The sequence below is a fragment of the Wyeomyia smithii genome, chromosome 3, assembly GCF_029784165.1.
Source record: "Wyeomyia smithii strain HCP4-BCI-WySm-NY-G18 chromosome 3, ASM2978416v1, whole genome shotgun sequence".
Taxonomy (NCBI): Eukaryota; Metazoa; Arthropoda; class Insecta; order Diptera; family Culicidae; genus Wyeomyia; species Wyeomyia smithii.
Window position 1 is genome coordinate 33,907,383 of NC_073696.1, and position 23,644 is coordinate 33,931,026.

A 23,644-nucleotide genomic window follows, 5' to 3' on the forward strand; every position below is an offset into this window, starting at 1 on the left:
AATATAGAAGATATAGTTTGCCAATAAATCAATTTATAGTGCTATTTACATTTATTTTAATATTGGTTTAAATTAGAAACGTCCACAAAATTACAATTTATATGACACAATTTGTTCTACAGCTTTTTCATTTTGAACCAAAGGCCACATTTGTTTTTTTGTTTCATTTGATAGCACTTGTTTCATCTCACTTTTTAATATATACATATTAGTTATCTAAAGTCGTGTCAGGCTTGTGAGAATAACACCTTTTTGGCTTTTCCGGTATGGAGTTTAACTCTAGAGCATGTTTAGGGCAACATTTTTAAAAGCTTTGTTGTTAGGTTTGAAATTACTGTTTTTAGTCGCCAAAATCGCCAAAGCTTCGGTTGCATAAAAACGTGAATAAGCAAAAGGTCTGTACCATTTTGAATCCACACTACATCATTGGCTAACAGCCTAGATTTTAAAGCAAATTTTCCTATATACAGGGTGTCACCGTGAAAGTGACACACTTCGTCCATGCCATAAAAGTAGAACAGATGAATATTTTTTCTCAAATCTTTCGCTTTTGCATTTGATTACGGTTCGCTGAGGTTGTAAAAATTATGACAAGCCGCACGCACGATTGCGATCGGCATTTTATCTCCGATCTTTACCAAAAGGTTCTTAAAAGTGTCCAAAGCAGAGCTGCGATTAATCCAAGCAACATACTGAATATGACGAGAGAGAAAATATCATCGCACTTCGTTTCTTTCTCTCATGAATAGCCAGCAACCATCGCAGTAAACGTTGAGATCCGACAAGTGATTTAATATCTTGTCTCTTTTGTTGCCATTTTCGGGTTCTCATTGTCAATCGTCGTGAATATACAGAGTTCACTCGGAAATATCACTGCAATGCAAATCAAGGTGATTTTTGGAATATCAAAAATCGTTTCAGTAGCGTGATTATGTCAGTGCCAGCTTGAAGTTTGTTGCTATCATGATTTTTTGAATTTGATCTGCTTTGCGGTCCGTGACGATCCCAACTCAAGATATGGCCACCATAAACTAGGTTTATAATTTCAAACCAGTGGGTATAGGTGTCGCTTGATGGGCTGCCACAACAACCCCGAGTGTTCGGAACACAACCGGAACAGGTCCGTATTTTTACATTTTTCAATGGAACATGGTAGGATTTTAAGCACTTCTAAGCACTGCTTTGATCATCGTCACCATGTTACTGAAACATATTCCGGCCATATATCCGAAACCAGTCGATTAACTCCGGCCATCCTCTTTGTTAAAAGAAAATATGAATGAATACTAGGAGAAAGGCAAAACCGTTCCGAACCGAAATTGAACAGTTTCAAAGTTGAACCGTGCCAAAATTTAACAGGATCTGTATATAAATATACATACCCATACATTTCTGTTTTGCCTCCCGCGATTCATTTTTTGCCGCGAACTAACACTGTCTTTAGTTTAACTTACAACAAGCACAATATTCAAGAATCAAATTAATAAACTCATGCTGTCGAAAAACAAAAATGCAATATTATATTTCAGATATGAGATCATTTGAAAAATATCAATAGAATTCTTTCTATTACAATTGGTGTTATGAAGAAGCATATTCTCTACTGAGAATAAAAATGAATGATTATACAGATTCAAAATGTACCAAACTAAAATACGCTCAGTTACAAAACGAAGTAATAGTTGTTGATTGACAATGCTTTTAGTCGGCGTGCAGCCAAACCGAACCAAGCGTCGAAAAACATTTACCGCCGCAATTGCTGTGTACAAGCTGTTACAGAGAATTTTTGTTATAATATCGTTATCAAATGCTCAAATGATTTAGTTACTTCATAATAGATAGATTATTACTTCTCATATCCACTGGGTGTCAATAACTCAATCTGAGAAAATGGCGCTTAGTTCGGTCTGATCGCACGCCGACCATATATCAATATCATACATATCAATTGAAGAAAAATCATTGATTTTATGTTTGCTATCCTCATAACATCATGCTGTCAAAATGAACTTGATATTTCTGCTGGTTCAATCTCAGTACAGCCATACCCGAATGATCGAGAAAGATAGCAAGAAAAAAATGAGAGTGAGAGTTGACGCTAAGAGAATCATTGTAACATCGCAAACTCTTTTGTAATGAACCATGCATCGTAGTTGGCTGATTCTGGTGTTGCATCATTTTGGCGTAATGTCAGTAGTATGACATTGACTTTCCGCAGCTCTGGTCCAAAGTCATATGTTTCACTTCACCTATAGTTCCTAGCATGTATCCTCAAATGCTGAATAGATTGTAATTCAAAGGTACTGATAAAACACAGACAATTTTCCTTGAACCACTTCTGAACAAGCACTGCCTTGTAAACGGGCGCTGAATCCTATTGGAAGCAGAAACTATAGTTTCCAAATAATTCCTTGGCATAAGGCAGCAAACAGTCTTTAAAGACATGTTGTGGATAGTACTCTTTGTTGATTTTCACGCCTCTGTCTTTCTCTGTTGGATATTGCTCCCCAAACCATCACGGCTGAAGTCTACTAGAATCATTCCATTACTCTTTTGAAAAGCTATAATACCTCGAAGACATGTTTTATGTACATGATCATATTGTTTGTTGCTGTTTTGTGTATAATTTTCCATCTGTAAAAATATTTTGTGAGCAGCGAGACCTGACAACCCTGTCGGCAATATCTTTGCGAGATAATCCGTGAATCTCCTGTGTCTTGAAAGCTCCGTATCCAAGGTCCTTTTTGATGATTTTATGAAAGTGTTATGCTTCATGTTTATTTCACGAGCCTTTTTTCTTGCCGATCAAGGTATCACTTTCACTCTGTAGTTGATTTATAATAAAAATAGCAAAGGGCTTAAATTACTTCCTTGTGGCATGACAACAGCAACCGACTTCAAGGAACTGTGAAACAAGAGCCCAACCTAAATTGTTATTATTTACTTTATATTCAGCGGATATATTTGTCTACATGAACACTTAGGTACTAAGAATAGTTAGAAGTTGAAATTTGCTACAAGACCTGCAACCTTGGGGTACAGCATGACAGACGTCGTTGAAGAATAATGAGAATAATAGTGGCCCCAGGATGCTTCCTTGAGGGACACCGGAGTAGTTGCTGAACGGCGCAGATTGGTCAAATTGCCACGTCTAGACGATCCAGTTTTGCTTAGAGAATCCGATCATTAACTTTGTCGAATGCTGACTTTAGATCGGTGTGAACTGTGTCGATCTGAGCTTCCTGTTCCGTTGACTTTAGATATACAGAATTAAACTGCACCAAATTAATGAGATATATAGGATTTTGCTGACCGAAACAATTCATGTCAAACAATTTGGATCCTGTTTTAGGCGAAGTCACACCACGGAAATTCAATACTTCATGCTTATCTTCCTTTTTGAACGCCAGAAACACGACAATTGCGGGGCTAGCACTACGATTCTATTGACACTAACAGTCTCTCTCCCGAATCTGGGTTCGAACATAACTTTCCTGGCTGTCACTCACTTTTCATTAATTTACTATTAAACTAGACGAAAAACTTAGAAAAGCACTAGAAAGGAACGAACAAGATTTGTGCAAGTGACAGACACTATAGCAACAGACAATTAGGTAGACCAGACCTATTTGTCATCCACTTTAATAAGTAAAACAACTACTACTCGCTAAAAAATCCCTGCAGTTTTCCCTGAAGATGTCACTGATCAGAGACAAAACAAATGAGACTGCTCAGCCAAAAATATACCTAACGCTCCAATCACAACGAAATGTTGCCCTAAAATTCAAAACTGTGGCCCTAAGAAGATTACAGCTTTTTAGCTGTTCATGTGAATTTCGGAGCCTCTAACCAGTGTATAAATGCGTCAACTTATGTCAAAGTGTCATTGTTGGTGGCTAGGGGCACCAAAATTCACGGGAATGGTAAAAAAGCTAAAATCTTTCATTTTTTCCAGCAGAGCCACACCTGTGCACAGTGGTTCAATAAGGCCAAAAGTGGAACTTAATTCCATAGCGCCTTTACCTCCGTCCTAGTTTAATAGTGTCTTCGGAGCAATTGTTTATATGAATGACCCGCATAATCACGAATTGTCAATAATAAGCAAAAGTTTACTATACTAAAAATAAAAAATCTAACTTTTTTGTGTTAAGAGATAGAGGAATGGTTTATTCAGTAAGGTTGTAGAAGATTAAAAAATATGAAACTTTGTTGAACAAATAAAAATTCTATCTTCATTGGGTACAAAGTTATTCAGTATATTATATCTATACCTATAAAAATGCAGTCCGGTCTGTCTGTCTGATCCACATAGGCTCGGAAACTACCGAACCGATCAACGTGAAAATTTGTATGTAAGGGTTTTAGAGGCCGAAAAAGGTCCCTATGATAGTTTGAGACCCCTCCCTCTTCTGGAAGGGAGGGGCCCCATACAAACGAAATACAAATTTCTGCACATCTCAAAAACTAACCAAGCAAATGGAACCAAACTTGGCATGTGGATGTTTTCAGGAGTGAAAAATATGTACATATTGGTTCGACACCCCTCCCTCTTCTGGGAGGGAGGGGTTCCCTACAAATGAAACACAAATTCTCCCACATCTCGAGAACTAACCAAGCAAATAGAACCAAATTTGGTAGGTGGTTGTTTTTAGGGGCAACAAATATATCCATAATGGTTTGACACCCCTCCCTCTTCTACAAGGGAGGGGTCCCATGCAAATGAAACACGAATTTCGCACAGCTCGAGACACAATCAACTAAATACAACCAAATTTGGTATGTGAATGTTTTTAGAGGTAACAAATATGTCCATAATGGTTTGACTCCCCTCCCTCTTCTGTGAGGGAGGGGTTCCATACAAAAGAAACACAAATTTCTGCTTACCTTGAGAACTTACCAACTAATTGGAACCAAATTTGGCAGGTGAATGTTTTTAGGGGTAACAAACATATTCATAATGGTTTGACACCCCTCTCTCTTCTTAAAGGGAGGGGTCCGATACAAATGAAACTAAAATTTCGCACAGCTCGAGAACCAATCAAGCAAATATAACCAAATTTGGCAAGTAAATGATTTTAGGTGTAACAAACATGTCCACAATATTTCGACACCCTTCCTTCTTCTGGCATATCTCCAAATACTATTTCGAAATCTAAGATGGCGTCTTCCGGTTTCTGAAAAACAGCAGCAAATGACCAGATACCACCCAATATGGGCATTTCCGGAATTAATGACGCACAGAAGCCAGAAATCGACCTCAAACAACATTTTGAATTGTAAGATGGCGACTTCCGGTGTCTGGAAAACAACCGAGAACGACCAAATACCACCCAATATGAGTGTTTCTTTAACCAGAACGATGCTCAGAGGCCAAAAACTGTCCCCTAATGCCATTTTTAAATCCAAGATGGCGACTTCCGGTTTCTGCAAAACAGCGGCAAATGATCAAATACCACCCAATATGGGTATTTCCGGAATTGTTATGACGCACTGAAGCCACAAATCGACCTTAGACAACATTTTTAATTGTGAGATGGCAACTTCCGGTGTCTGGAAAACAGCCGAAAATGACCAAATACCACCCAATATGAGCGTTTCTTCAACCAGGTCTACGCACGGAGGCCAGAAATTGTTCCCAAATGCTCTTTCAAAACCCTAGATGGCGACTTCCGGTTTTCCGAAAAACAGCGGTGAATGACCAAATACCACCCAATATGCGTATTTACGGAATTGTTATGATGCACTGAAGCCACAAATCGACCTATCGACCTCAGACAACATTTTGAATTGTAAGATGGTGTCTTCCGGTGTCTGGAAAACAGCCGAAAATGACCAAATACCACCCAATATGAGTGTTTCTTTAAACAGAATGACGCTCAGAGGCCAAAAACTGTCCCCTAATGCCATTTTGAAATTTAAGATGGCGACTTCCGGTTTCCGATAAACATCGGCAAATGATCAAATACCACCCAATATGGGTATTTCCGGAATTGTTATGACGCACTGAAGCCACAAATCGACCTCAGACAACATTTCGAATTGTAAGATGGCGACTTCCGGTGTCTAGAAAAAAGCCGAAAATGATCAAATACTCTCCAATATGAGCGTTTCTTTAACCAGATTTACGCACGGAGGCCAGAAATTGTTTCCAAATGTTGTTTCAAAATCCAAGATGGCGACTTCCGGTTTCCGAAAAACAGCGGTAAATGACCAAATACCACCCAATATGCGTATTTACGGATGCACTGAAGCCACAAATCGACCTATCAACTTCAGGCAACATTTTGGATCGTAAGATGGCGACTTTCGTTGTCTGGTGAATAACCGAAATTGACCAAATACCACCCAATAAGAGTGTTTCTTCAACTATATTGACGCTCAGATGCCAAAAACCCTCTGCTAATGCCATTTCATTTTGAAATTCAAGATGGCGTCTTCCGGTTTCTGAAAAACAGCGGCAAATGACCAAATACCACTCAATATGGGTATTTTCGGGATTGTTATGATGCACTGAAGCCACAAATCGACCTCAGACACCATTTTGAACTATAAGATGGCGACTTCCGGTGTCTGGAAAACAGCCAAAAATGACGAAATACCACCCAATATGAGTGTTTCTTCAACCAGAATGACGCTCAGGGGTCAGAAATTGTCTCCAAATGCCATTTTAAAATTCAAGATGGTGACTTACGGTGTCTGAAAAATAGCCTGAAGTGACCGAATACCACCCAATATGAGTATCACCGGATCCAGAATGCTACAAGGAGCTAAAAATTGACCTCAGACATCAGTTTGAATTGTAAAATGACATCTTCTAGGAAACAGCCGAAAATAACCGAATACTACTACATATGGATATTTCCGTAATCGAAATGATGTATAGAAGCCAAGCATTGACCCTGGACACCATTTTGAATTCGAAGATGACCACTCTCAGTCTCTAAAAAACAACGAAAATAACTGAAATGCATTCAATATATTTCCGGAATAGAGGTGATGTACAAAAGCCAAAAGTCGAGGATGTTGTCATTCCGATAAAACCAATCATTTCAAATGATATAAACAAATCGCAACGAATCAATGAATCTGAAATATTTAAAATTATTAAATTAAACACTACAATAGGCGAGACGAAGTTTGCCGGGTCAGCTAGTGTATATATAAAACTTACTTAAAATTTAGTTTTTAGTACTTAACTTTTGTTAGTTGCATTTTACACGAAAATGTTGTATGGAGGAATTGTTTGGGCACATGGAACACACATTTTTGGTAAAAATTGTGCATCGTTAGGACTTTTTCTTACAATGTTATATCATATCCTAGCTTATTTTTTTCGATAAATTCAAGAACGTATAGGTTAAAAAGAGGCAAGTGGAATCATGATGACAGTACTTTTCCTTGAAGCTGAGCTGAAGTACATACTATAAAATCTTGTAGGCTCCATTTGACCCAATCCTGCCATATTAGAGAACGGCGAGCATATGTTACAGTAGGTTTTCATATATTATAAACACTAACTTTTTTGTGCTAAGAGATAGAGGAATGGTTTATTCGGCAAAGTTCTAGAACGTGCAAAAATATGAAACTTGGCTGAACAAACAAAATTCCTATCTTTATTGGGTACAGAGTTACAAAGTATTTTATATAAAACTTATTCAAAAGTTAGTTTTTTGTACATAACTCGCGTTAGTTACATTTTACATAAAAACGCTGTTCTGAAGAAGCATTTGGGCATACAAAACACACGTTTTTGATCAAGATCACACATCTCCCGGACTTTTCCTTACAAAGCTATAGCGTATTTTAGCTTATTTATTGAATAACTTTGATAACGCAATCGAAACTGAGCCTCTCTATAAATGGAATATATTGCACTAATCTTGATTGTTATTCTCCATTTCACTTTATTCGATTACACGAAGTACATATTGCAGTATTCCCAACGTTTTAAAAACCAGCAACACGAAATGTGCATTAAATGTCGGATGCTGACATTTGTTCTGCTTGTATTAGTTTTTGTGATACTTCGTAAAGCTTACTAATACTTGTTTCCTATTCAGAAGGTATTTGTGAACACGTGTAGGTTCTTAAACATCCAAATAGAAACAAAAAATGATTTTTGTCTAAGGCAGTGCGTTTAGTCATATTAAAACCATGCCAAAACTACTTTTGTAGAATCACCGTTTTGAGCTCAGTTTTTCTCCGATTTAAGGTCTGTTTTTTTTCAAAGATGGGTAAGAAAAAGCTATCATATGATCAAACTCTTAAAATGTTGATATTGGGCCATGGAACAAAATGGCGTCGATAAAAGTTCAAAAATTCCTAAAAATGGCCGCTTAAGGTGAAATTTGCCCAAACTCAGGGAATTTTGTTTTTACATCAAACTGCACTGTGTAATAAGTACGAAAAACATTTTGAAATTAGTTATTTGTCAAAAATCTGTTTAACTACTGGCTACAATTCGCATTTAAGATCACTCCTGGTTTAGTAATTTCGTACACACTAAAAGAATCATAAATCATTTATTTCCAAAAATCTTCGCGAACAGCTTAAACGGAGCGCTCCACTTCCGCAGTCTGCGATTCTGTCTAATTGATTAAACTCATCATCGGCGGAAACCGGTGAAAGCTTTTCCATCAAGCAGCGCGCTGCTTTCTCACGGTCCATTAGCAGTGAACAATGATCTCTCGTACAGCAGCCGGAAAATAACTGACATCGTAATCTTTTACGATAATGGCGAAACTTGCACACCCGATGCCATCCGCGTCGCAAGCCGATAGTTTCCGTTTCGTATTAATTAGCGAAATGAGCGCTCCGACGGTAGTGAGCAAAACACAAGATTATCGGAGTTATTTTTTTTTGCGCAAATAATTACCCCTACGTGCAGAAAATTCCCTCCGGCGAAAGGGAATGCCTTCTCCAGGTCGTCCGACGCGCGGCGCCATTTCTTCCGGGCAAACGAGAGGCTATATAATTAAGTCATTGTTTACCTCTAATTATGCATACTCCTACACAAACACCGCCCCGGGAACCCGGGGACCGGTTTTGCTTCTGGAGATGCTTGGCCAACCGAAGTGTGAAAGTTAAATTTAATTCCCCTTTGCTGGCACAGGGCCCGGAAGGACACTGCCGATGCGCACGGGGACAGCCGGATGGTCGACCGAGGTTTTGTGTCTTCGTTGGTTTCACCCTCATTAGCAATATTCTAAAGTTTCAAATTTAAATAAACAGCTAACCTGAAGCGTAAGCTACCATGGCATCCCTATGTTGCGGACGTGGTGGTCCAGAGGGGGGATCGAAATTCTTGGTTTGAAATAATAAACTACTAATATTTTTTCTGTAGAAGTTCAGTCGGAACTATCGTTAGTGATGCAATTGGAAAGAGTTTTTATTGCTCTATCGAATTTTACCTTACGCTTCACCGTTTGAGGGTTAACAAAAGTAGCGTGGACGCATAGGTATTTGCAATGGGACGATCCTCTTCCGTCCTATCTTGCCTGCAACAACGCTCACTCACACACACACGTCCACAGAAACACGCACCTATTCAGCCCGGTCGGATGGAGCTTTGTGCGCCCACCCTGCACTATTCGGCAGCTGTTAACATTAATTACGTCAATGTTGGACGAATGCAGCTGAAGTCCCGATGGCATGTTCAACTGCTTACAATAGCTTGACGGCCGACGACTGGGAAGGTGATCCGCAGCTCATCAACGTCGATTACGATGAGAAGGACGTCGTCGTCGGCGTCGTCATCCTCGCTTCCAAGTACCATCGATACTACATGGAGTACAATTTGATGAAGCAGTCAGGCTTCGGAAGGGCGCACACAGGACGCCCTGGGAGGAAGGAAGCTGAGAGAGAGGTTCGAGCGGACAGCAGTAGCGGTCGCTGTTCTTGCTGCTCTGCGAACTGCGGCAATATAGTCCACCCTCGCATCGAACGACTGCTACACTATCGAATATCAGACCCGACAAAGGCAAACGAGGCTCTTGGCGGAGCTCACTATCTCTCTTCTCGTGTGTGTGTGTGTGTGTGTGTCACGTTTCCGCTGGATGGTAATTAATTTGTTAATTAATTAATTAATTAGATAAGTTAATTAAAGGAGTGCGATAGTCGCCTGTCGCTTCGGGGCCGAAAGGGGGGAGTGATTACAAGGAATACGTTGTGTATAAACTGAGTGTGCATACTTTTATAATTGCTACCCAGAAGAGCCGTCCGTACGAGCAGATTGGCGTCAGGTGCCGAACAGCAAAAATGATGCATATTAGACGTGGCAATGTGGTGTGGAAATATGCTCTCATTAGGACAAAGCTACGAAAGAGAAGACGAGCATTTTAATTGAACAATTTTGTTTGAACAAATGTGACCACACAAAAAATGCATAAATTCTGCAAGTATTTCTTGTCAAATTTACTGAATTACATTCAAAGTCATCAGAATTTGGCAGTTGGCAAGTTTGTTTGTTTATATCATTGGTGTACCGGAACTAACGTGAGAACGTACAATCATCGACATGAAACTCTGAATGGGAAAATATAGCGAAGGTATTTAAACCTTAAACTTATTTGAAAGCGGTGTTTTTTTTTTTCAAATCGATCAAAAAGTTTTGTAATCCTATGTTTTCAAAATAGAGCAGAAAACTGATCATGACACAAGGTTATATTTGGAAAATAAGTACTCAAAGAAACGCCCCAGGAGACTATAGAATGAAAAATGAATTCGAAATAGAAATGGGTTGCAGTAGTTACCGTTTGAAACTTACTATTCCAAATTAACAGCTAAGTAGGGTAATCGCTCCTCTATTCATCTCAGTACCTATATTCATCTCATCACGCCTTTTTGATCAATTTATCTTCAACTTTTACCATATTTTCAACGTAAAACGTTCAACCACTTGACAAAATCGAGAAGCAAATAGAAAATTTGTAGAAATTTGACGGTAAATTGGACAAATGAGAGAAATAAGATGAATATAGGTGCACCTGGCTGTTGAGATGAATAATAGAGCGATTACCCTGAGGTAATGAGGTATGCATTTATATTAAAATTCCCTGGAAAGTTCGTATGAAAAGTGCATTGAAAACAACTGTTTTTACTATTTAGCACTTAAATTTTTGATGGTTGCAATTTAAATAAAACTTTATGTGTTATACGAAACTTAGGAAACTCAGTATTTCACACGGGTGATTTTTCGCAGTTCGCAATTTTTGAACTCTGAAAATAGTTACAGTGATCACCCGATTTTATCACCCCCTTGATGATGTTTTTTTTTTTTTTTTTTTTTTATTTTTTTTATTTTTTTTATTTTTTTTTTTTTTAAAGGTGGCGGGGAAATCTGCAAACAGACACCTGAGAAGAGAACTCAGGGTGTGGGGATGAGACTAGGGGAGAGATGCTGGGGTAGTTACACTCGCCCAGACACCTACTGATCCCTGTCCCGACCCACTAAAACCCCTCCAGTCTCCAGCCCTGGTCTTCCCGGAACGACGGTTAAGTATTACGTCGGGGAGTGGCTTTTGTGCGTGATGCACCCTCTTTACTCTTATAACCTCCTAGCTAACTACCTGGAGACTGGTAATTAGCTACCTCTGGCGTGTTGGTGGTTGACCCGCCACACACGTTGCAGCTCCAGAACAATCTGAGAGGCGGCCGCACAGACCGCGTTTCAGATGTCCGGGTCGTCGCACATCCTCCGGACTAGATTGTCCGGAGTAGTGCCAGGCCCGCTCACAGCCATCATGTTGCTCCTCGCTCTTGCGAAACGGGGGCATACGAAGAAGACATGCTCAGCAGTCTCCTCCTCCTCCACGCACTCGGGACACATGGGGGACACCGCGTGTCCGAACCTGTGCAGATATTGCCTGAAACAACCATGGCCTGACAGGATTTGTGTCAGGTGGAAGTTCACTTCACCATGTCGTCTCCCGACCCAGCCGGATATCTCCGGTATGAGTCGGTGCGTCCATCTGCCCTTTGTGGAGTTGAACCATTCCCGCTGCCAGCGGAGCATCGAGAATGACCTTCTGGTACCTCGTATGCCCCTTGTGTCACGTTGGTCGAAACACTCTCTGTCCTCCTTGATGGCGATGCTGATAGGCATCATGCCGGACAAGACACAGATTGCATCGTATGACACCGTACGATACGCACTCGCAACTCTCAGGCACATGAGCCTGTAGGTACTTTCCAGTTTACCACGGTAACTGTTAGTACCTAGCGCTCTGGACCACACTGGCCCACCATATCTAAGTATGGACGAAACCACGCTGGCAAGAAATCTTCGCTTGCTGCCATAAACCGCTGAGCTATTGGACATCATACGAGATAGTGCTGCAATAGCCGATGAGGCCCTCTTACAGGCATAGTCGACGTGACTCCCGAACGTGAGCTTGTCGTCCACCATAACCCCCAAGAGCTTCAGGGATCGCTTCGAGGTGATGGTGCAGTCTCCGACTCTGACCACCGCCTGTTGCTCCGATTTACGGTTGTTCACAACCGTGACCTCCGTCTTATGATGCGCGAGCTCCAGATTCCTGGAGCGCATCCAGTCCTCGACCTTGCGTATACAGTGCGCGGCCGTCAACTCGACCTCCTCGATAGACTCGCCGTAAACCTCCAGCGTTATGTCGTCTGCAAAGCCGACGATCACAACCCCTACAGGGAACTTGAGTTTCAACACTCCGTCATACATGACATTCCACAACACCGGGCCCAGGATAGAACCTTGCGGAACTCCTGCGGTAATTGGGACGCACTTCTGACCCTCCTCCGTGTCGTAAACAAGTACTCGATTCTGGAAATAATTTTCCAGAATCTTGTACAGCGACACCGGTACATGGATGCTCCTGAGCGCGAGCGCTGACGTCGAGCGTGACGATTGCGCAGTAGCGTATTCCCCTTCTCTTGCGCTGGATTGCTACCTCCGCCGTCTTGATGACGGAAGAGATTGCGTCCAGCGTGGACCTGCCCTTCCGGAAGCCGAACTGGTTACTTGCCAGACCGTGTACACCCTCCGTGTACCTCACCAGTCTGTTGAGGATGATCCTCTCAAGCACCTTGCCCGCGGTGTCCAGCAGGCAGATAGGCCTATATGCCGATGGGTCCCCTGGCGGTTTCCCAGCCTTCGGCAATAAGACCAGTCTCTGCCGCTTCCACCTGTCCGGAAAGAGACAGTCATCCAGGCACCTCTGCATGACTGCCCTGAACAGCCCGGGGGCCGTTTTTATCGCCAGCCAGATCGCCAGGTTAGGGATACCATCCGGTCCCGGTGCCTTGCTCACCTTTAGGGATTTGGCGATCACGATGAGTTCCTCATTCGTAACCCTTGCCTCCTCCCCTGCCTCGACACGGCTGTCGTCGCTCACGGATTGGATGCTCGGCAGGTTGGCCGACCATCTCTGGTCTATGTCTGAGATACTGGAACGTCGGACGTGAGACTCGACTGCCGGAGGCCAAGGACTTGGCTCGTGGCGTGGAAAGAGTCCCTCGATGATACGCTCCAGCATCGCTGGTGATCGCTCTGCAGGCGCCAGCGCGCCTTTAGTCTTGGCCATTACGATCCTGTAGGCGTCACCCCACGGATTTGTATTGGCACTCGCACATAGCCTATCGAAGCAGGCCCTCTTGCTGGCCTTTATCGCACTCTTTAGCATCGATCTTGCCGAACTGAATGCTGCGCGGTGCTCTGTCCTCTCTTCTTCGTTTCGCGCACGCTGCATCCTCCGTCTTGCACGGAGGCACGCACTGCGAAGGTCGGCTATCGCGTCCGTCCACCAGTAAACCGGTGGCTTTCCATTCCTAGGTTGGCGAGTCCTAGGCATGGTGGCGTCGCACGCCCGCGATAGCATAGCAACTAGTTGGTCAGCAGTCGGGCGGAGCCAACTGCCCCCCTCGCGCTCCCTTCTCATTGCCTCTTCGAATACCTCGGCATCAAAGTGCGATGTCTTCCACCCGCGAACGGTCGGAGTGTTGGCTCTACCCGTCGCTTGCCGCCTCTCGTTGTTGTCTACACTATAACAGACCGCCTGGTGGTCGCTATTAGTGTAGCCATCGTCTACTCTCCAGTTCTTGATCAGTCCTGGGCTGGAGAACGTCACGTCGATGATCGACTCCGCACCATTTCTGCTAAATGTACTTTTGTTCCCAACGTTGGCCAGATCTAGGTTGAGCTTTGCAAAAGCCCCCAACAGGATCTGGCCCCTCTGGTTCGTGAAGCGACTTCCCCACTCAACAGCCCAAGCGTTGAAGTCGCCCGCCACCACCAACGGCGTTAGGCCCGTTAGCTCCATGGATAGGAGGTCGACCATCTGGGTGAACCTTTCGGTAGACCAACGTGGCGGAGCATAGCAACTGCAGTAGAACACTCCGTTTACCTTAGCAACTACGTACCCTTCTTCTGAGGTTGAGACAACCTCCTGAACCGGGAACTTGCTCGTCGTACATATGGCCGCCAAACTGGACTTATCCGCAACCCAATTACCGTTTCCGGGAGGGATGCGGTAGGGATCCGATATGACGGCGATGTCCGACAACGACTCAGTGGCTGCTTGGTGTAGCAGCTGCTGAGCCGCGAAGCAATGGTTCAGGTTCAGTTGCGTCACCCTTACGCCCGTGGTTTCGCAGCCGGCTTACCGGCTGGGCACCTGGGGCCTCCCATAAAGTGTTTGGCGTCCCGTTTCCCGGAACATACCATGCACTTGGGAGACTCCACACAGTCCTTTGCTTTATGGCCTGCATCTCCACAACGCCTGCACAGCTGGCTCCTATCGGGCCCCTTGCAGGTCCAGGACTTATGTCCGCCCTCAAAGCACCGGAAGCAAATGTCTGGTTGCTGTAGTATGCCCAGAGGACATACAGACCAGCCGACCTTCAACTTGCCCTCTTTCAGGGCCAGGTTAGCGTCCGCCGACGGTAGTCGGAAGGTAGCTATCTGGGTCCCCGCCGGACCTTTGCGGAGGCGGATTGACTCCTTAGCCACCTCCACCCCGCACTTCGCTTTGAGGGCTTCCAGGTTTTTAAGCTGGAGAGTCACTTCTGAGGTGAGTGCCCGCACTTGCACCTCCTTCCCTAGGACCTTTTCAGCTACCGTTTTGTAGGTAGCCCCCTTGTTCTTGGCGTCCTTCCGGAGCTCAAGTATCATCTCGCCAGTGCGAGATCGGCGGATACTCCGCACATCCGCCCCCAGATCCTTGAGCTGGGTTTCCCCCCTCATCTTCTTCAAGACTTCTGAGTACTTCGACCCATCCGTCTTGAGTATGTGGGCATCACCCCTACTCCGCGCCTTTTTGACCTTTTTAGGTCCTCTGGCCGCTCCGCCATCATGTCGCGTCGCACCTTCCCGACGCTTCCTACCCTCTACGGTAGTCCAAGGGTTGCCCGTAGCCTCCACCTGTGCCTTTTCCGCGGTGGACCTTGAACCGGTTGGCGTGTTTTCCCGTGGGAGTAGCACGACCAATCGTTTCTTGGTGTTCCCGGGGGCCGTTTCCCCCGGGGACTGCCTCGTTCGCTTAGCGACCTGCCCCGTGGAGCAGACCGACGCGAACGAGGGGGCGTCTGTCTGCACCTCTTTAGATGCAGTCGCCCTCCCGGTCCTGGCCGCTTTCTCGGCCGCCTTCACCCGAGCTACGAGTTCTTCGTGCTCCTTTCTGGCTTCATCAATGGTGCTCCGAAGCAGGAGGAGGCTCTGCTTCAGGTCGCCAGCGATGTTTCGCCTGTTCGCCAAGAACTCGATTATGGCATCGAGTTGTTCAGACAGCGCCGCCACTCTTGGCCGCGTGTCCATACACCTTTCGACGGCCTTGACTAGCAAGGGACCGTCTACCGAGATGTCTGGTGTGGACACCGACGGATTCGCCGTTTTTCCACCTCCAGACTTCGCCGCATCCGTCTCCGCCTTCTTCTGCGGAGACCGCTGGATGCCACCTCGTGCGTAGGGATTTGGTAACCCCTCCGCACCCGTCTCTTTTGTTTTTAAGTTCAACATTTTTGTTTATTGGGTGCCCCTACCAGCCGCTATCCTTATCCATAATGGAGTAGTCGCCTAAATGGTCCCAAGGTAGTCTATGCCGGAGCAGTGAGGCCATGGCTAGGGGCGGCTGCCATAGCGCCTTATGGGCAACTATGACACCCCCGACCGGCGCAAGTCAGGAAAAGACATCTGATCCTACTCCTGCCGGGTTCCCACCCGGCAATGGACTCGGAACGTACTGGAAGGCCTGCCAGGTTTTACGGGACGGAGACCCCTGCACCGGTTGTAATCTCGCCGTTTCAAGCCGTTATCACACGACATTACTAAGGGAGCTCGGCGCAGGTGCCAGCCCAAAATCATGGTACGAAAACGAAATCCGACTCTTATCCTATAGTGATGCGACCAGTTGCCGTAATTGGGAACATTACTGGGATCAGTCCCAATGGCCGGTATAGTGCATTTGGGTGGTGGGAGCGGCACTACTCGCTCCGTCGGAGCTGCTTCCGGCCAGTGTGGCTTTTGCGAGAATTCAGCGGCCCAGTGCCTGAATCTCGCCACGACCTAGGCTAGCTCCCGCTGATGGTCCGGGACTGCTTGCTAGCAGTGAGCACTTCCGTGGCCTTCAGTAATCGCCAATTACCGACCCGTGGTGGCATTCAGCTCTGCCATAATGATGATGATGTTTGGGATGATAAAATAAGAAAAGTGATAAAATCGGGAATTTATTTTTATCACTGTTTTCTTATTGAAGATGCTAAACCAATAACTTAACACGTAACATCAGTGATTTAAATGAATACGAGCAATCTGAACATATAAAAACGCAGTTTTGTTTGTTCCTTTGATCCTTATAGACGTGGAAACTACCAAACTGATCGGTGTGAAAATTTGTCTGTAGAGGTTGTAGAGGTCGGGAAAGGTAACTAGGATAGTTTTACATCCCTCCCATACAAATATGACCTTAGATTCGAACTTTTCTAAGTAATATACACTAGATTCCGCACTTGTAAAAATCAGGCGATCAAAAATATCATCATAATTACCAAAAACCCACACCAGCAAAGAATATGGATCTCGTTGAAAAGTAAAAAAAAATCTATGCTGAAATTTGTGTATACTAAAATCCAACGGAAGGGGGGGGATAACTTTTAATTATTACGATAATTAGTCGAAATTAATTTTCTATTACGATGTTCTTGTATACTGGTACTACAAAAATACAATATGATAACATACCAGATCTATCGTCTCCTGGTGGCCTCGCTCGAATTCATATAATAGAAATCACAACACCAACCTCGGTGGCTCCAGATTGGTTCGTTTTCATTAACACTAACTCCTTTCTGTGATACTTCTAGATGAAGCAGAGAATTTCTCGGTTTCTAGCAGTAACAAGTATTAAACAAACATTCCCAAAATCTCTTCCTCAATTGATCTGCATGAGCACAAACAGCTTTGCTGTTGATCAGAACAAAGCAAGATTACCAGGAGTTGACCACTGAAAATGAATTAAAAAAAAAAACATTTCAAAATGCATAAAAATCGAAACCTTTTAGTAGATAAGAAAAAAATGTTCAGCATAACATGCATTTTTGAATGACTGATAACTTTATAAAAGATTTCAAAATTCGGAAAAATCTGGGAAGAAAGTTAGAACAAAAGTTGTATGAAAACTTTATGTGGCTCGTAATATGTAAGAGATAGAAAAATTATGTCTTTGGCAAAGTATCTTGCGTTGAGATCACCTGAAACTTTGCTAAAAACATTACGCATCCGTCCCAATCTGATGAAAAAGCAGGTTCTTCAACTAACTTTTACGTGGATTGATCATCCTTCTTTCTATTTCGAAATTATTTTTTTAGGTATCTTGCAAATTTTCCGACCATATGTTATGGCTCTAATTAGTTTTTAACCTATATTTACTTAATCGCACGAAAACAGCAAACTAAAACATTGTGCAATGGTTAAGTAAACTATTTTTAGAATAATGCACAGAGTTACGCCAAAGTACTAAGAATTCGCACCTAAATAAAAAATTCAGTTTACTCCGATTTTTTTTTTTTTTTATGAAATGTTATGTGATGATAAAATCGGTTGCAAAAGATGATAAAATTGTGGGCAGACAAAATCTAGGAGTAATATAATCGGGTGACTACTGTATTGATGATTATTCGAGTGTTAATTCCAAACCTGAAATATTTCAACGCTTTTGTATGAAAGTGAAAAATAGGCACCATTAACATTAGTGTTACCAGGGCTGACAAAAATCATTTTTACTGCCGGATTGAAGTGAAAACTACAGCCAACTTTTTCAAATCTCACTTCCAATGAACGCAGCGCCCTTTCAAACACACTAGAACTTCATCCCCGGAACGAGCTGTCATACTCCTATTAAATAATTCACGCGCATGAACGATGGTCACGAAATAAAATCTTCTGAAAATCCAACCAAATGATACTCATCGTTCCACAGCGGCAGGTCTCTGAACGAACGTCGAAGAACCTAAAAGTCTTCTTAAAATGACTGGAAATTTCATATTTTTACACCTTTACGCACCTAAAGTGCCGTAAGGCCTTTTTCATGATCAGATTTTTTTGCTCCGATCATGCTTAAAATTCTAATAGGGGAACCGCTCTTTTATTCATCTCAACACCCATATTTATCTAATTGATCCTATTTGTCCAATTCACTGTCAAATTTCCCTCTTTTTTTTTAAAGTAGAGATAATTCTAATTTCACCTCTCGATTCAGTTCAGTAAGTTAAGAGCGATGAGAAGAATATAGGTGCTTGGATGAATATCGGAGTGGTTCCCTTACTTGATCTTCATCAAAAAACTTTAGACTAGTAAATTACTCCTATTTCGAAATTTCCTATTGAAACGGCTGATATTATTCGACAAAATTATTACAAAATGTAGCAAATAAATATGCCTATTTTACTTTTAATAAAAGAACCAATTAAACTTTCCCCAGTTTATTATACAGTCTATCGTTTAGGTAATTTGCAATCTGTTTTTCATAGAGCATAACTTTGTTTGAGTTTGTTTTTTTGGCATGATTTTTCTTTTCAATATCAAAATTACCAACAGCTTCCAAAAATGTTCACTGATCAATTCATGGCCACATATCAATGCAATTCCATCTTTCATAATCCTGATATTGGCCATATGTAAACAAAACCATAGTAACGTATTAATGTTTATGCAAAACATGAAATATACGGAGTTTTTCGGGCTGCTATAAGATATCTCATTAGATATGTGAAATCACAAACATGGTTTTGGACAAGAGAGACTGCATAACTACAGCACCGCTATTTGATATGAGGGTATGAGAGTTGTATTCTGTCTCACTCTTTAAAAGAAAAATCCGTTTTTCATTTGTTCAGATTATTTACGAAATTGTAACTTCAGTAGTATTTACCAAAACTAATGCTTCAGACTCTTAACCTGGTGATTACAGTAAGTGGCACTCGAGTTACTAAGGTTAATGTTAGCAAACAATACGAATAGGTTTCTATATAAAAAAAAGCGAAGAACGGAAGCATATTATTATAGATCAATGACAGACGAAAAATTAATAGAAATCAATTACGTTATGTAAGTGTTATGAAACATCCTACTCATGTTTGAATATAATATTATAATTTAGTTTGATCAACAGATATCTATACTGGCCTTTTAGGTAGTTCAATAACGAGGATTTTCTGCTGATAAAATATATCTAGATGATAAAGTCAAATTTTAAAATAAAATCGTGTAAAATCAACTTTTTCTGCGAATTGGCCAAAATAGGACATATTTTTTCGAGGAAGAAGGACAAATATCTCTCATGTATAACATACTATGGCCAAAACCGGTGCTTTCACCCTACTTTTTTGTTTGGTTCTAAGAGAGTACGAATTAGAATGGTTCAAAAACCGACATATTTGAATTAATTTTATTTTGGAAAATTTGTAGCTTTTAGCCGTTTGACCAATTCAAGCTCTTTCTACAACAAATTGAAGGCTTTTCAGGAAAAATATGAAATCGTATGGTAGTTAATTTTGACGTCGTTTGAAATATAAAAGACGATATATTTTTTTCTCATCAATTCTAATTTTCCACTCTTTATACATTTTGTAGTACTGAAAGCGGTTTACAAGTCTATATAAAAATGTTTGAGACCACTCAAAAAAAAATCATGCATACTTACCAGTTAATTATTTTGTTTGAATATACGAAACTGAGTATTTCACAACTGACCACCATACGTCTCTATAGACTTTATTTTTCAAAATATCTCCCTTTGAGCAACGATGTGCAAAACGGGACCCAAAAATCTGAAAAGTACAGTAAATTTCCCATTGGCTTTTGGTTATCCGATCGTTCCGAACCGTTGTGATTGTACGGTAGAAATGAAATTATAAATACATGTTTTTTTGGATTCCCTGCAATATGTTCTACCTGGATTGAAAAATTGGTTGTATTTTGGCAAGTCTTGAAAATCTACCAAAAAGAACATAAACATCCCTTCTAAATGAAACTGGTTGTATCGAAATCGGATCAAGACTAAGAGCTAAAAATTGTGATTTTCGAACATGAAAAACAGCGAAATTGCATGATACAGCAACATTCAAGGTGCGATCAAAAATCGATATCACAGCCGATTGTCATAAAACTTTGGGAAAAAATTTGGGATTCTCAAAGTTTGAGAATCTTCGGTAAAAAGCAAAACATCAAAAATATTGACTTGAAAAATCGAGGTTTTTTTCCGGCCTCTGACCACTGCGCGTTCCTTTGGTGAAGCGAAAATGACGTCATCAACTTGACGCTTGCTATCATTATCATAGTGAAACGCTAAAACTTCTTTCCAGAAAATTTAAAACAGTGAGTATCAAACGAACACGCTTTTACTGCACCTGACGGATGACTTGACTTTCATTTTTTAACGAATACTGAAAAAACGAAAGAAGAGAGAAGGAGTATTGCATGAAAGCGAAATATTTCTTCGCGATGGTAGAATGAATCATTGACGTTTACGGTGGCTATTTTTCACTTTCATGCAAAAGCGCTGGAATTTTTAAGCCCCGAGCTCATCCTCTCTTCCTATAATTTTTCATTATTCGTTGAAAAAAGAGCTCAAATCATTCGTCAGTCGCAATGGGAACGTATTCGTGTAGTTTTCGTCGTTTCAAATTTTCTGAAAATTTTTTGTGTGAAGTTCAGCTTGTGTACAGTACAGTGGCTAATGATGGGTGGAAGTATAGCTATCCCGAAAGAATCTCCGGGCTCCGGAAAGTCCGCCTTTGGGTTAATTTGAACGTTCCATTTCGATGACGCTTGCTGTTTAATTTTTTAATTTCGCTCTACCAAAAAATACGATAAAGATGATTATGTTAGATTTTCAGCAAATTTCATTGCGTGACTATAAACGATGCGCATGGAATATCTCATCTAAGAGTGACAGCTCGTCTCAAAGATAAAAATCTAGTGCAATCCAAAGCGTGTTGCGTTCAAAAAAAATTTTAAAAGGTATAATTTTCGAAGAATTTCGCTTAAATCTGCCAACAAAAGCTGGCATGCAATAAAAACTCTACAGCTGTTTTGGTTATAGAGTCGTTGGCAGCTATATTTGTCATAAATTTAGCTTCTAAGATACATTTTTTTTATCATTTTCTCTCGTTAGCAGAGGTCTTTGGGGCACTTTCAACTATGCCTATTTTGGAAGTTTGTATTTATTTTGTCAGTTTTATCTTTGTTTTTATTTGGTAGTTTCAACCTTTAGGGTCATTCGCCACCCGTTTTGTCCTTCCATCCAAGGATGGAAAAACCCGTATCGCATAACAATCATTCGGGTATCATTACTGAACGTGCTATTTATAAGCTTTCAATCCTAGTAAACCATCGCTATTAAAAGTTACACATTCTCAAGCTTGCAAGAGACAACTTAGAGCAAAGAAATATATGGTAGCTTTCTTTGATGATTTTGTTTCAGTATTGCCTGCTTTAGGCGGAGCGAGCAGCATATAGCGAGTGTTTCACGAAAGAATCGTAAACGATTGCACTCAAGCGATCGCAATGATTCTTTCAAATGTTGGTTGCTTGTAGGCGTAATTCGGCTATTCCCCGTCGTGCTTTCACCGTGATATACCACGATGATTCTTGGTGATTTCAAGTATCAGATGCTAATGCACCATGCTACAATTTCCGTAAGCATTGATGATACCTATTTGCTCCGGCAAGCAAACAATTGAACGCAATCTATCGTTCATTTGGATTCATAATTTTGTATAACTGGCGATAATATCTCAAAGCTTCTCGCGATAATGTTGAATGCAAGTGAACTTGGATACAATAAATACTATCGTGTTTGAATCATTCAGTCTCCTTCTATGGTATTCGGAACTCTTAGAAGCGAAAAACAATCAGCAGCGTTTCTATGGAAAACTTGTACGCGAGTGGAAATAGTTGAACGATAACTGATAAATCAAAGAACACATTTGCATGAAATATTGCTAGTGAGTGAACTTTTCCATGCTTGCTTCCATCTATCAATCCACCTTACGCTAAATTTGGAATCTTTTTCTGCTTTGCCCTTTTCTTTTAGAACGTTTCTAATCCTCAACCAGTTGGCTGAATAGAAATCATTTTTTGACCTTTTCCTCTCCATAAATCCAAAATTTAAGATCATTTTCTTAGTTTTTGTATTTTTTTTTCTGCATTCCTCGAGCGTTACTAAGCATTTAAAGTCAGTTTCAAAGGCTTTTTCAACAAAATTTTATACGCTTTTTTACTTCTGTTTCTTTTTTACCTACGAAACCTTTACAGTCCTTTTCAATTAATTTATGATCTTATTTTATTTAAATTTAAATCATATTTTATTTAAATTTTTTTTTATTAATGACACCAAGACGAACTCGAAGGCGCGAAAAAACTCCCGAGAAAACGAATATAAATCCACTAACGCATCGTGCTTTTTGATGTGGTACATTGAAGGAGAACCTATTGATAGTTATGACAACCTATCGTAAAGCTTTGTACGCTGAACGAAAAACGGGAGGCCAAGTCCAAAGGCCCAAACGTCGGACATAAAACATAGTAGCGTTTTGATCCACCGTTAAGCCTGAAAAAGCCGCATTCCCCTTGGAATTTCTTGGTGCAGTGCTCCTTGATTTTGAATATTTGCCTTCTTATGTTATTAGATACTAATTTCAGCTGTTTTTCTTGCTTTCATATAAATTTTTAAATTCATATAAAATTTTTTTTTCAGGTCAAATATTTTCAATCAGTATGCTGCGTTTGTTTTTTACTCTTCCATCTTGTAGAAAAAATTTAATCTTTCCAGCTTCTGCAGAAGCTTTCTGCCATATTAAATCCGTTTTGTTTTTGGTCACTTAAATGTTTTTTTTTTTGCGAACAAATAGTTGTATTTCGGAAATCAACATTTTCTTAGAGTGGATTTTTAAATCTGTTGTGTAATTTTTTCTGGTGTCTGAAAGTTTTTTCAATCATTCGAAGCATACCCAACCAGAAGATCATAACTGAAAAATTACAAAATTTTATCAACGCGAGATACAAATAACAAATTTTGATACGTTTTCTTATCTTCCCATACGCTTTCAATAGCGAAATTGAATCTGTTTGATTTCTAATAACCAATCCTCAAATGAAGTTGTTCTGAAACAAATCTAA

At 41.2% G+C, this 23,644-nt stretch overlaps 1 protein-coding gene across 12 annotated transcripts in view; it reads left to right on the forward strand.

The window, feature by feature from the left end:
* LOC129733257 (LIM domain transcription factor LMO4.1) overlaps window positions 1–23,644 on the forward strand; it is a 677,190-nt gene that overhangs the window by 652,198 nt on the left and 1,348 nt on the right. The window lies entirely within an intron of this gene.